At 41.1% G+C, this 14344-nt stretch overlaps 1 long non-coding RNA gene across 1 annotated transcript; it reads right to left on the bottom strand.

Moving 5' to 3' along the window:
• Positions 1–12366: 12366 nt before the first annotated feature.
• On the bottom strand, positions 12367–13776 carry LOC145129032 (uncharacterized). The gene is made up of 2 exons (XR_013717248.1): positions 13630–13776; positions 12367–13521 (listed from the first exon to the last, which is right to left on the bottom strand). It is a non-coding gene; the product is annotated as an uncharacterized LOC145129032 (long non-coding RNA).
• Between the last annotated feature and the right edge of the window lie 568 nt (positions 13777–14344).

The raw sequence follows: 14344 nt of genomic DNA, 5'->3' as shown, positions 1-14344 counted from the left end.
TCATGGATCAGCCGAATCTGAACATGAGGCAGCGCCAGTGGTTAGATGTAGTGAAGGACTATGATTGTGAGATCCTTTACCACCCGAGCAAGGCCAACGTGGTGGCCGATGCCTTGAGCCGCAAGGCGGTAGCGACCCCGATCTGAGACATCTGTCTGAGGATGACAGTGATTACTCCATTACTGGAGCAGATCAGAGAGGCGCAGGTTGAGGGCCTGAAGGAGGAACGCCAGAAGTACGAAAGGATTGTGGGCCGAGTTGCCTCATTTGATTATGACAGCCGAGAGTTGTTGACCCTGCATGGGAGGGTCTGGGTACCGTACTCGGGTGGAGTACGACATGTTCTGATGGATGAGGCCCATAAGTCGAGGTTCTCCATCCATCCAGGGGCGACGAAGATGTACAGAGATCTTCGACCCGATTACTGGTGGCCCTGCATGAAGCGGGACGTAGCTTGGTATGTGGAGAGATGCCTGAACTGCAGGAAGGTCAAGGCAGAGCACCAGAGACCGCACAACAAGATGCAGCTGTTAGACATTCCCGTGTGGAAATAGGAGGATATCACCATGGATTTCATTACTAAGCTTCCCAGGACCGCACGTGGGGTCGATTCGATATGGGTCATCGTGGATCGATTGACCAAGAGTGCCCATTTCATACCGATCCAGGAGAGCATCTCGACTGAGAAGTTAGCCGAGATTTATGTTCGAGAAGTAGTGGCACGTCATGGAGTGTCTGTCTCGGTGGTGTCAGACCGAGATGTCTGTTTTGTTGGATTAGTGTCTAAGCTCGTAACTATATTTGATATGTACTTGACCCGGTTGTACATGGTCCTTTTGGGTTGCCTTCACCGAAGCAACTTGATACGATGATTTATGGAGAAAGAGAGGTTATTATGGTTTATTAATATATTATATGAATAATATATTAAAAGATAAATCATATAGTTTAATTAATATTAGACAAGAATTAATTAAGAATTAATTATGTGGCTAAAAGACATTAATTAATTAATTAAAGGGGACTAGAACTGTCAATTGTGTGATAGTTGATATTGGGCTTATAATCCTTATGGGTTAGGGCATGGACGAATTTAAGGAGGAATCCATCTTAAATTCGTCCAAGGAGGCCTTATTCCAGAAGGTTCTCAAGTTACTTAGGTCCTAAGTCATCCAATTAGGGTTTTGACTGAAACCCTAGAAGCTCAAGTATATAAGGACCCCTAGGGATAGCAAAATCGGACACTTGATCCCTTGGAAGCTTGGAGCCGACTTTTTCCTCTCATCCTCTCTCCTAAAACATCATCCTCTTGCTTGTGGTGTTTGTGAGCCATTAGAGGTGTTACACTTGTGACACTAAGCTTCTTGAAGATCAAAGGATTTTTGCAACCATTGAAAGGTATCATCTAAACTAGTTCATTATAGATTTAGATTTCAATGTATGCTAGATTAGGGTTTTCAAGTCTTGGATGAATTGCATGTATAATAGAGAAGCCTAGATCCAAGCTTTAGGGTTTTGTATGAGCACATAGGATTGTTCTTTTGTATAAAACCCATCAGTGGTATCAGAGCCTTGATTGGCTTCTGTTGTATTTGATGCTTTGTGTTTCATTCATGCTTGAAAAATCGAGTTTCTGGTCCTCTGACTAACAGACTTGGGGAGTCCCAAAGTGGGCTCGACGAGTAGGATGAACTCGACGAGTCCATAAGGGGACTCGGCGAGTCAGGCTATCAGACAGAGGGATTTTCAGGATTTTATGCCGATTTTGCTGTGGGATAATTACCAAATCGTTTTTAATTGATAAAATACAAATTTTGTTGATATTGGGTGATTATCCTTGCCAAAATTAAAGATAACATCAAATTAATTGAATTATTATTTCCTTATATGATAAATGTTAATTATTTGAATTTATTTGATCATTATCTTGCATAAAATTGGATTAGGTCAAAATTAGATAATCACCATAATTAATTGTTTAATTATTTATCTGAATTTTGATCTAGTTAGTTTTGAAATGTTTTAAAAATTGCCCTCAAGTTTTGGAATTTAATTTTTTGAATTAAAAGTTTAATTTTGAAATTATTAAATTCCAAACCCTAGAATTTTACAAGTTTAAAATTCACCCTATATGTATAACATAAATGCTAGTCTTACCGTTAGTAGGCCTCATTCACGAAGCCGATCTATAAGGGGGGTATAAGGTTATGGCCTATAAAATGGCCGTTTAATGGGTGTCCACTCTCACCCACCGCTTCCTTGATTGGTGGAGGGTCGTTAGCCAAACGGGTAGGATAGGGCAACCTTTCCTCATTAAAAGTATAATGATTTATAAAGTAACTAAATGTTTTATAAAATTCCAATCCTTAATTACTTTAGGCAAAAAGTGAATTTGATGCAATTCCATGAAATTACACTTTGTACCCTTGCTAAGACGTTAGTGGAGCGTGTGTGGTTAACCGACACACTAATTTGGCTCTAAGCAAAGGTGGCAAAGGGTGACTCAATATTTTTCATAGATCGATGGAGCGTGTGCGGTTAACCGGTACATCGATTAGGTGACTGTAACATTGGGGGCACCATGTATATTTGCATGGTTATTCACACCCTGTTTGTGATCCTCGGTATCCCAGTCACAAACTTGAGGGGCATATCGAGATTTAAACATGCCATTGAAAAGTTCAATGAATCTCAAAAGATCTAGGAGTTTTCAATACATTTAAAACTTATTTGTTTTCGTTTTTCATGGTGGAAATTAGTAAATCGTCATTCACTTACCTTCAAATTATTTGCAATTTAAATTACGGCATCCCTCTTTTAAGTTGTAAATAATGTTGTTGGATCCTAGCCCTAATTTCTCATTTGGGTGTTTAATTGGGGATTCTTATCTAATCAAACTTTGTCTCTTTTCCTTTTCAGATGTCGAACTCAAACAACAACAAAGCTTCAGGCTTGAACTCTTCAGGCTCGTTCTCACTCATGAATTTGTGTGGGAGGGTAATCTTCGACGGAAACAATTTCAATGATTGGATCCGCAACATAAGGATGGTTACCCGCTACGAGGATAAGGAATATGTCCTCGAAAAGGAGCTGAAGGAGATCAATCTCGAAACTGCTACTCCCGAGGAGATTGCTGCTTATGAAACTCACGAGCGTGATGCTACGAAAGTCCATTGCATCATGCTCGCTACCATGACCGCAGAACTCCAAAATTCCTACGAGGACTTCTACCCCTAACAGATGTATCAAGATTTGATGGATAGATACCATCAAAGTGCGAGCCAGGAGAGGTACGAGATCATCGCTTCGATGATCACGACCAAGATGAGAGACGGAGAGTCTGTCACTGCTCATCTTCAGAAGATGCAAAGATATGTTGATCGCCTGCAGAAGTTAAATGTGGACTTCAATGAGGAGCTAGCAATTGACATAATTCTTCACTCCTTATCTCCATGCTACAACCAGTTCCGCATGACCTACCACATGAACAAAGAGGAGGTCACGTTCAGCAAGCTTCAAGGGTTGTTGAGGACTGCTGAGAGCAACCTCAAGGATAAATCTATTAAATCAACTCCCTCTACAACTTCCCTCGTCTTGGCTATTGGGCAAGGGAAGGGTAAGAAGAGGAAGGCTCCCTCAAAGATCCACCACAAGGGAAAGTCCCGAGATGGCACCTCTTCTAGTGGAACCAAGGCTGGTCCCACTTCACCCACCTCAAACCCAAAGGATGCAGAGTGCTATCACTACCACAACATAGGGCATTGGAAACGAAGTTGCCCGAAGTACTTGCAAGACATCAAGGATGGGAAGATCAAGCCATCCTTCGCAGGTATGTACACTATTCAATCTAATGATTCATCACATGCTATTTCTTGGGTACTTGATACAGGATGTGGTTTTCACATTTCTTCTGATTTGCAGGGCCTAAGAAGAAATAAGGATGTGGAGCATGGGAAGATAAACTTGATCATGGGGAACAGAAGATCGTCGACTGTCACCAAGATTGGAGTTTACTCTTTAGTGCTTAGTAATGGATTAGGACTAGATTTGAATAACTGTTGCTATGCGCCAGATATGGCAAGAAACATCATTTCTTTTCATGGTTTGTTTAGACAAGGATTTAGATATTCATTTGATAATGAAAAGGGTTCTATTAATGCTTATCTTAATGGTGTTTTCTATTTTGAAGCATTGCCTTGTAATGGAATATATGAAATTGTGATGGTTGTAGACAATTTAGGAAATGATGTGTTGTGTATCGATTCTTCAAATAGTTTGGACAAAGCATGCTTGTGGCATTGTTGTCTTGGACATGTCAACAAGAAACGTATAGACCAACTCCAAAAGGATGGAGTATTGGAGTCATTCGACCTTAGGGACGATGACGTGTGCGAGTCTTGTTTACTTGGAAAGATGACCAAGTCACCCTTCACTGGTTCTTGTGAAAGGGGTGAGGGTTTATTGGATCTCATACATACAGATGTGTGTGTTCTCTTTAGATCCACCACAAGGGATGCAAGCTGCTTCTATGTGACTTTCACCGATGATTATAGCAGATATGGGTATATCTACTTAATCAAGCACAAGTCGGAAACCTTTGAAAAGTTCAAAGAGTTTAAACAAAAAGTGGAGAATCAGTTGGGCAGGAAAATCAAGATGCTTCGATCCGATTGAGGAGGAGAGTACCTAATTCTTGAATTCCACGACTACCTCAAGGAATGCGAAATCGTTTCGCAATTGAAGCCGCCTAGGACAACACAGTTGAATGGTGTGGCTGAGAGGCGAAATCGAAGCTTGCTCAGCATGGTTCGTTCCATGATGAGTCCTGCTTCACTACCTATCTCATTCTGGGGGTATGCCTTAGAGACTGCCGCCCATATCCTTAACCTAGTCCCTACGAAGAAGGTTGCCAAAACACCTCACGAGATGTGGACAGGGAAAACTCCCTCGTTGGCACATATCAAGGTTTGGGATTGTGAGGCTTTCGTAAGACGAGAGACTCACGAAAAGCTCGAACCTCGTAGTGAGCGGTGTATTTTCATCGGCTACCCGCAGAAGTCCTTTGGTTATCTCTTCTATAGACCGAGTGACAATGTTGTCTTCGTTGCTAGGAGAGGGGTTTTCCGAGAACCAGAACTCATAAGCCAAGGGGACAGTGGGAGGCAAATCGATCTTGAAGAGCTTTAAGAACCGAACGATGAAGGAACCTCTGACACTGGCGCTCAACTTGAGGAGGAAACTCCTGTTGAACCGATTGACGAGTCCTTACCTCTTAGATGTTCCGAAAGAGTTAGTGATCCACCCCAGTTTTATGGTTTCCATATCACTACTGAAGGGGATACGTTTATTAGTGATAGTACAGTAGTAAATTTGGACAAACCTAACAGCTATAAGGAAGCCATGGCAGACCCGGAGTCTGTGAAGTGGAAAGAGGCTATGGACAACAAGATTCAGTCCATGTATGACAACCAAGTTTGGAATTTGGTTGACAATGTGCCAGGTCGTAAGACGGTCGGGTGCAAATGGATCTTCAAGAAGAAGACCGACATGGATGGGAAAGTACACACTTATAAGGCGCAATTAGTTGCGAAGGGATTTACTCAAACTCCCGGAGTTGACTATGATGATACCTTCTCACCAGTTGCGAAGATAAAGTCTATTAGGGTGATGCTAGACATTGCTGCATTTCATGACTATGAAATATGGCAGATGGACGTCAAAACCACTTTCCTCAATGGGAAGTTGGCTGAGGATGTTTACATGAGTCAGCCAGAGAGTTTTGTCGATGTGAAGCATCCTAATAGGGTGTGTAAGCTTGAGAAATCCATTTATGGATTGAAACAAGCATCTCGCGGATGGAATCTTTGTTTTGACGAGAAAGTAAAAGAGTTTGGCTTCTTGCGAAGCGAGGATGAATCGTGTGTATATGTCAAAGCCAGTGGGAGTATAGTTAGCTTCCTCGTATTGTATGTCGATGACATACTACTCATAGGAAACGACATCCCGACCCTGAAGGAAGTTAAGTCCTGGCTTGGGAAGTGTTTCGCTATGAAGGACCTCGGAGAGGCTGTCTATATTTTGGGAATAAGGATAGTGAGAAACATAAGTAAGAGACTAATAAGACTTAGTCAGAATACTTACTTGGACAAGGTACTAAAGCGTTTTAGTATGGAGAATTCAAAGAAAGGGGAGTTACCGATCCAAAGTAATGCCAAGTTGAGTAAGACTCAAAGTCCGAGTACCGAAGTTGAGATAGCAGAGATGAGCCGAGTACCTTACGCTTCCGCAGTTGGCTCGATCATGTATGTTATGACTTGTACTCGCCCTGATGTCGCCTTCGCTTTGAGCATGGTCAGCAGATATCAAGGGAACCCTGGCAAAGCACATTGGACCGCAGTCAAGAATATTCTTAAGTACCTTCGGAGGACCAAGGAATGGTTTCTAGTCCTTGGTGGGAGTGATGGCTTAAGGGTGCGAGGGTATAGTGACGCCAGTTTTTAGACCGACCGAGACAACTACCGTTCACAGTCGGGCTGGGTCTTTACCTTAAATGGAGGAGCAGTAACTTGGAAAAGTTCCAAGTAGGAGACCGTAGCTGATTCAACATGTGAATCAGAATACATAGCAGCGAGCGAAGCGTCAAAGGAGGCGATATGGTTGAAGAACTTCATTGGAGACCTTGGAATTGTGCCAGCCATAAAGGAGCCTATGAATATTTTCTATGATAATGAAGGAGCGGTTGCCTTGACCAAGGAACCGAGGGATCATGGCAGATCTCGACATATCGACATGAAATATCATTTTATTCGACATCGGGTGGAAGAGGGACTCCTCGTAGTGAAGATGGTATCGTCAGAGGATAACCCAGCAGATCCCCTTACGAAGGGACTGAGTAGGGTTAAGCACTTGCAGCACGCTAGAAGTATTGTGCTGAAGGACAATATTAGTTTAGATTAGATAGCTTAGAAACATGTAATAGATAAATGTAATTGATATTTGATGATTAAATAAAAGAGTATTATTTATAAGTAAAGTTATTGTCTTGTGTTAATCATTTACCTATTGTTTCACTTTGCATGTTTTGACTTCCTGAATAATAAGATTATTCGAACAGTCCACAGTCGCTCATACTTTGGAAGTAGGTATGAAAGAAGATTGTCATGAATTAGTTTGTAGATTGTCTGAAGTGTATTAGACATAGCAAAGGTTTGGTGCAACGTTCATGAGTGCTTATGAATAAGATTTGAGCATTGGATTAGACCCACACTTGCTGGCATCACTTCATGGAATTCATCACGAGTGATCGCAAGACGATAATATCATATAGTCTTAAAACCTAGATATATGGTTTATTATTTGCAAGTTGGTTGTGCATTGATAATGCGTAAATGCATCAGTAACTTGATGTTATAAAATGCATTGTTGTGTGTGATTCGATGAGTGAATCGTTATCCATTCCTTTTATCCTAAGAGAGTAAAAGCGATATCTGGGCCCCTCGATGATTTGGTTTGAATTATGTGTCGGGCCCAGTCAGGACTAAATTGATGTGTTAAATTAAGTTCTATGTCAAACAGATCAGAGATCGAGAAACAAATTGCCTGACAATAAGTATGACTATGTTCCATGTAATTGTCCGCACGATATCTAGAACGTAGAACTATACGATCCCTTATCTAAAGGACATGTTACTGATAAGATCAGCGTTCGACAACGTCTTTGAGAGCTACGATTGCTAATCGGATTGTACTTGCACTATAGTTACTAGACTTATCCAAGTGGGAGACTGTTGGATTAGTGTCTAAGCCCATAACTATATTTGGTATGTACTTGACCCGGTTGTGCATGGTCCTTTTGGGTTGCCTTCACCAAAGCAACTTGATAGGATGATTTATGGAGAAAGAGAGGTTATTATGGTTTATTAATATATTATATGAATAATATATTAAAAGAAAAATCATATAGTTTAATTAATATTAGACAAGAATTAATTAAGAATTAATTATGTGGCTAAAAGACATTAATTAATTAAAGGGACTAAAACTGTCAATTGTGTGATAGTTGATATTGGGCTGAGAATCCTTATGGATTAGGGCATGGACGAATTTAAGGAGGAGTTCATCTTAAATTCGTCCAAGGAGGCCTTATTCCAGAAGGTTCTCAAGTTACTTAGGGCCTAAGTCATCCAATTAGGGTTTTGACTGAAATCCTAGAAGCTCAAGTATATAAAGACCCCTAGGGCTAGCAAAATCGGCCACTTGATCCCTTGGAAGCTTGGAGCCGACTTTTGCCTCTCATCCTCTTCTAAAACATCATCCTCTTGCTTGTGGTGTTTGTGAACCATTAGAGGTGTTACACTTATGACACTAAGCTTCTTGAAGATCAAATGATTCTTGAAACCATTGAAAGGTATCATCTAAACTAGTTCATTATAGATTTCGATTTCAATGTATGCTACATTAGGGTTTTCAAGTCTTGGATGAATTGCTTGTATAATAGAGAAGCCTAGATCCAAGCTTTAGGGTTTTGTATGAGCACATAAGATTGTTCTTTTGTATAAAACCCATCACGTTTTACTTCCAGATTTTGGAAGCAGTTTCACGAGGAGATGGGTACTCATCTCCACTTCAGCACCGCTTTCCATCCCCATACAGACGGGCAGAGTGAGAGGACGATTCAGACTCTCGAGGACATGCTACGCGCATGCATGTTAGATTTTGGTGGTAGTTGGGATACGTATCTTCCGTTAGCGGAATTTTCGTATAACAACAGTTACCATGCCAGCATAGACCGACCTCCCTTTGAGATGCTCTATGGGAGGAAGTGTAGGACCCCAATATGTTGGGGTGCGGTCGGTCAGAGAGTTATGGGGAGTACGGAGGTAGTACTCAAGACCACCGAGCGGATCCAGCAGGTCCGGAGCAGGCTCCAGACTACTCAGAGTCGGCAAAATAGCTACGCCGACAAGCGGCATTCAGACTTGGAGTTCCAGGTGGGCAATATGGTCCTCCTGAAGGTGTCACCCTGGAAGGGTGTTATCAGGTTCCGGAAGCGGGGCAAGCTGGGCCCTAGGTTCATAGGTCCGTTTAGGGTGTTGGCACGGGTGGGTCGGGTTGCATACCGGTTAGATCTACCAGCAGAGCTCAACCAGATTCACAACACTTTTCATGTTTCTTAGTTGCGAGAGTGCTTAGTGGATGATTCAGTAGTGGTACCCCTTGAAGATATTCAGGTTGATGACAGCCTAAACTACATTGAGAGACCAGTAGTGATTCTAGATCGCAAGGCGAAGGAGCTGAGGAACAAGAGGGTTGATTTAGTTAAGGTGCAATGGCAGCACCGTAAGGGTTCAGAGTGGACATGGGAGCCCGAGGAGGAGCTGAGGGAGCACTACCCGGCGTTGTTTTCAGACGCGGCAGACTTCGATGACGAAGTCTAAGACAAGTGAAGGAGAATTGTAACGCCCCGTTCCTGGTACGCATCATTTCAATTATTATTCATTTTGAAAAGGCTACTCGACGAGTTGGTAGCCCTAACTCGTCGAGTAGATGTCAGATGGGACGCGGGGTTTAAATGGTCTACTCGCCGAGTCGAAGCCTGGACTCGACGAGTAGTTCCGTCAGGAGGAAACCCTATTTTCGGGGTTTTGTACCCTATTTAAGCCACTTAACCCCCTTTTGGGCCTCCCTTACCAGCCTCCCTGTCCTCCAAAAATCATAATCCGTTGTGAGCTTCATCCTTGAGTGATTGTTAAGATTTTGAGTGTGTTTTTGTGATATAAAAGAGAGTTGGAAGAGCTTGGAGCCATCAAGCTTGTGGAGAAGATCAAGATCCAATATTTCACCCATCTTTGGCAACCTTCTGAGGTAAAAAGCTCTTAGCTTGATAACCCATAGCTTAGATCTCTTTTAGTGTTGATTTATGGGTCTTTTGGCCCCTTTGAGAATGATGAGTTACTCTCCATGGATTGTATGCCAAACAATCCCTTCTTCCTGTGACATTTAGCCTCTAGAACCATAAAAGAGGTCTTGAACCCGTTTTTGTCCAAGCAATGGTCATGTTCATGGAAGTAGGTTGCTATAATTTGAGTTTGGGTCCATTTGAGGTGTGCAAAGCCTCCAACTCTCCAACTTTATAGAAATGGACCATGGAAACGATCTGGATCTGTATTTTGGAGCCTAGGAAGTGTGAAACCAGCTGTTTAGGGTAGATCTGCAAGGGACTCGACAAGTTCATAAGGGAACTCGGCGAGTCCGATCGAGGATCTCCGATGATGTTCATGAAACTCGGCGAGTTGCCAAGGAACTCGACGAGTGGATCATCTTGTCCTTTTTTCTGATTATGCTAGGAATCGAAGAGTCTGAGAACGACTCGACGAGTTAGTTTGTCCAGTCGCGATGATGGGTAGCCTGGGAACTCGACGAGCCATGGGGTGACTCGGCGAGTCGAATCGCGATTTTAGGATTTCTGAGTTCTAGAACTCGGCGAGTCAATAGGCTGACTCGGCGAGTTAGGTCAACCTGGAAGGTTGACTTTGACCAGGATGTTGACTTTGACCAGGGGTAAATGGTCATTTTACCCTAAGAAGGATTATCAGATTTTGATTAAGTGTTGTTATGGAATTGACAGCCGGAGAGTCACCGGAGCAGCAGACAGGGATTCCTCACTCGATTTTTCAGCAGTCAGTCTTGCGAGGTGAGTTTCCCTTCAATAGGAATAGGTCTAAGGCACCAAGGTCGGCCCGTAGTATGATATGCTAGTAGCTGAGTGTGGGCGGGGCCCGTATCTCTTAGTAGCCTAGTGTGGGCGGGGCCCGTATCTCGCAATTTAGTTTGATTATGGATATATGTCTGACTGATTGACTTAGTTATACTTGTGGTCTGTGTGATACTTGTATGTTTGTTTAGTAGCTGAGTGTGGGCAGAGCCCGTATCTCACAGTAACTGAGTGTGGGCGGGGCCCGTATCTCATAGTAGTCGAGTGTAGGCGGGGCCCATATCTCGAAGTAGCTGAGTGTGTGCGGGGCCCGTATCTCAGAGTCAGCGGAGTGTGCGCGGGGCCCGTATCTCAGAGTCAACGGAGTGTGCGCGGGGTCCGTATCTCCTAGTTAGCAGAGTGTGGGCGAGGACCGTATCTCCATGAGTGTAGGCGGGGCCCGTATCTCCATGAGTGTGGGCGGGGCGTGTATCTCTCAGTTGCATGTTATATGTGTATTGTATGGGTAATTTGGGGGAGCTCACTAAGCTTCGTGCTTACGGTTTTTAGTTTTGGTTTCAGGTACTTCCATTAGCAAGGGGAAGGGCTCGGGATGATCGCATGGCACACACCACAATTTCAGCCTGGGATGTTTAGACTCTAATATTTTTATATGATTTTGATACAGTATTTTGTCATGATGTTTTGAGATACACGGTTTATGGTTTTCTATATGATGATGGATGACTTATGGTTTTGTTATAAATGGTTTTAAAAAGAAATTTTCGGTCTGTACTTTTGGGATGTTGGAAGTTGGTATCAGAGCCTTGGTTTGAGGGATTCGGGCACACTCTCAGGTGTGTCGGAACTCAAACTAAGGAATTGGTATGAAAATTTTCAAAAGTAAATCATTTTTATAAAAAGAACTTCAAGAAAAAGAAAAGAATTTTGAAAAGAGAAAAGAACTTTGAAAAAGAGAAAGGGTGTGGTGCATGCAATCAGCCGAGCTCAAGTAAGTACTCCCAAATTACCCATACAAGTTTATGTTATGTTATAATTATCAGCTTTATGAGAATTTCATGCTAGTTTAGGACTAAGGATCTAGGAAGGATGCCTTATGTGCCTGTTATATGTATCTCAGCTTTATGAACTGCATGCTAGTACAGATTAGTCAGGGATAGCCTGAAAGAGATATGCTTGATTATGTTTACTCGATGCTCGAATGCTGCTTGCTTTGTGCTTTTAGGAGTCTTGGTTATCTTTTACTAACTAGTAAATAAATATGTTACGTTACATATTGCGAGGATTAAATAATTTCAGAAGGTTAGGTCTAGCTCTATTACGCAGCTCTTGTTTGAGTCCAACCGTTGTGGGGTAAGATCTCTCATTCGAAGAATTATCTAGTTTTAGTAATATGTAATAATATTCACGCGCTAGTTAGGGGAAGATAGCATGGATTTCTTATGCAGCTGATAGCGAAGAGTGGGTCGGTGATTATCCTAGGGCAAGCCTAGGATGAAGTTAGCATGAGATTAGCAGTGGTAATAGAAGGGACTTGGTAGAGTCGAGGCAGTTCTTGAGAAAAGTACGGATAGATGTGGACGTACTATATAATTACCACAAAGTATCAATTATAGTCCATATCCATTTAGAGCCACCCCAAGATACCCAAGTGAAAAAATATAGCTCGTATCAATTCATGAAGACTTCTATGGAAGCTATCAATTCAGTTTTACAGAGACATATAAACAAACAGTTGGGATGAAAAGCTCCACAAAATCAATTTCTCCAACTTACATACATAAAATTGAAGTGAAACTTATAGAAATCATAAAAACAACTATACAACACACGCATTTGAGATTACTGATCAAATCAAATCAAATCACTCTTTCCCTACAACTTCAATTTAACACTTAAAAACATGAATCAATAAAAGAAACAAAATCCTAAAAATTGTAGCACTTGAAGAAGCATAAATTGAAATTTTAGAAAGAAAAAGGAAATACCCCAACACTGTCGACCTTTATCCCAAAATAAATATTTTTTAACATCCGATCTCCTCTTTCTTGCTCTTTACCAATATCAGGCTTTGATTCAAACTGATAATCCCCGTCTTTATGACAAAGGTTTGAAGAGAAAACAAAACAATAGGTAAGGTTAAGGGATGAATTAACCTTGGATCAAGAGACTATTGAAGAAGTTGAAACTGGATATGCATCAAACGATGTTCATTTGAAACAATTATTAATTTGGTGAATCACATACAAAAGGAAGTCGCAGAACGGCGGCCCACTCTGTATTCATAAGGTACATCCGGTCTTTGTTGTGTTGTTTCTTCCCCATCTTTCTTCAAAATTTCTGAAGTTGGAGCAAATTAGGGTTTACAGGAGAGTTCGCCTTAAATAATAATTGTATTTGTGCAAATAGATCCCTTTGTCCTAGTTCTTATCCCTATCAACGGAGAAACGATGTCGGAAATCGTAGCTCCTGGATCTGATACGGTTGTCGCTAATACGTCCGCCGAGCCGCCTTAGTTCTCAGGTGGTCGGTCTAAAGTATGAACCACAAATAGTGATATGAAGACCGATTGAGGTTGGAAGCGGTGGTAGCGTTTAGGAGTTTCGCTGAAGGAAGCAGGCAGGCAAACGGAGGAGGCAACATAAGGAATTGAGGAGGTTTAGTCATTCATTTCTTATTTCTGATGGGCCTTTGGAGTGATATTTACCCGTAATTCTTCACCAAACATAATGTGTTGTTGTTCATAAGCATCACAATTTTATCAAAACCGCAACAGAGAAGGCGACCTAACTTCTTCATCAAGAACCCTAATTTTAGCAAAGAATAAATTAAGAAGATGAAGAAACCATGAAGTGTTAAATCGAGTAGTCAAAGAAACTGATTAAAAGATGGATGGGGGTGGTGAATTGAAGAACCTCTATCGAATGATCTGGTAAACGGTGGAGAAGATGACGACGGTGCTCTTTTAAGAAGGAATTTCTGAGGAGAAAACACGTATCATTGAGGCGGCGGATAAAAAAATATGGTCTGCATTTAATTGGAAGCGGTGGAGGTGTGAGGGACTAAACTTGCCAAATTTAAATAAATTGTGGTCAAAATCTGAAGAGGAAAAGATATATTGTTTCTTAACCTTTTGTGAATATATATATATATATATATATATATATATATATATATATATATATATATATATATATATATATATATATAAAGTCAACCAATTCTCTAAATATTATATTATTATTCAATTTCAAATTTACAGACAAAGAAATATATGATTTTTGATACAATGTCTATAAAATTTGGTGATGATGTGTTTGAGTGATTCTAGCATGAATAATTGATATTTGAGACATACATTGGCTATAAAATTTGGTGATAATGTGTGCGAGTAATCCTGGCATGAATAATTGATATTTGAGATACATGATATATTTAATTAAATAATATCAAGTCAATGATTAAATATAAAATATATTTAATTTCTAATAAAGTTTTCTGAAAGAGTGTAAAAAATAAATTATTTTACTTGTAGAAAGGAAAACATTAACACATGCAAGTAGGCTTTTGATGACCTGTAGATTAAGCTAACAAAAAATTCCGAAAGGGCTGTCTTCGGATGTAATTTGC

The sequence above is a fragment of the Lactuca virosa genome, chromosome 8 (assembly GCF_052849685.1).
Source record: "Lactuca virosa cultivar CGN04683 chromosome 8, Lactuca_virosa_CGN04683_v6, whole genome shotgun sequence".
In the NCBI taxonomy this organism is placed as follows: Eukaryota; Viridiplantae; Streptophyta; class Magnoliopsida; order Asterales; family Asteraceae; genus Lactuca; species Lactuca virosa.
This window is presented reverse-complemented; position numbering and strand designations above follow the sequence as displayed.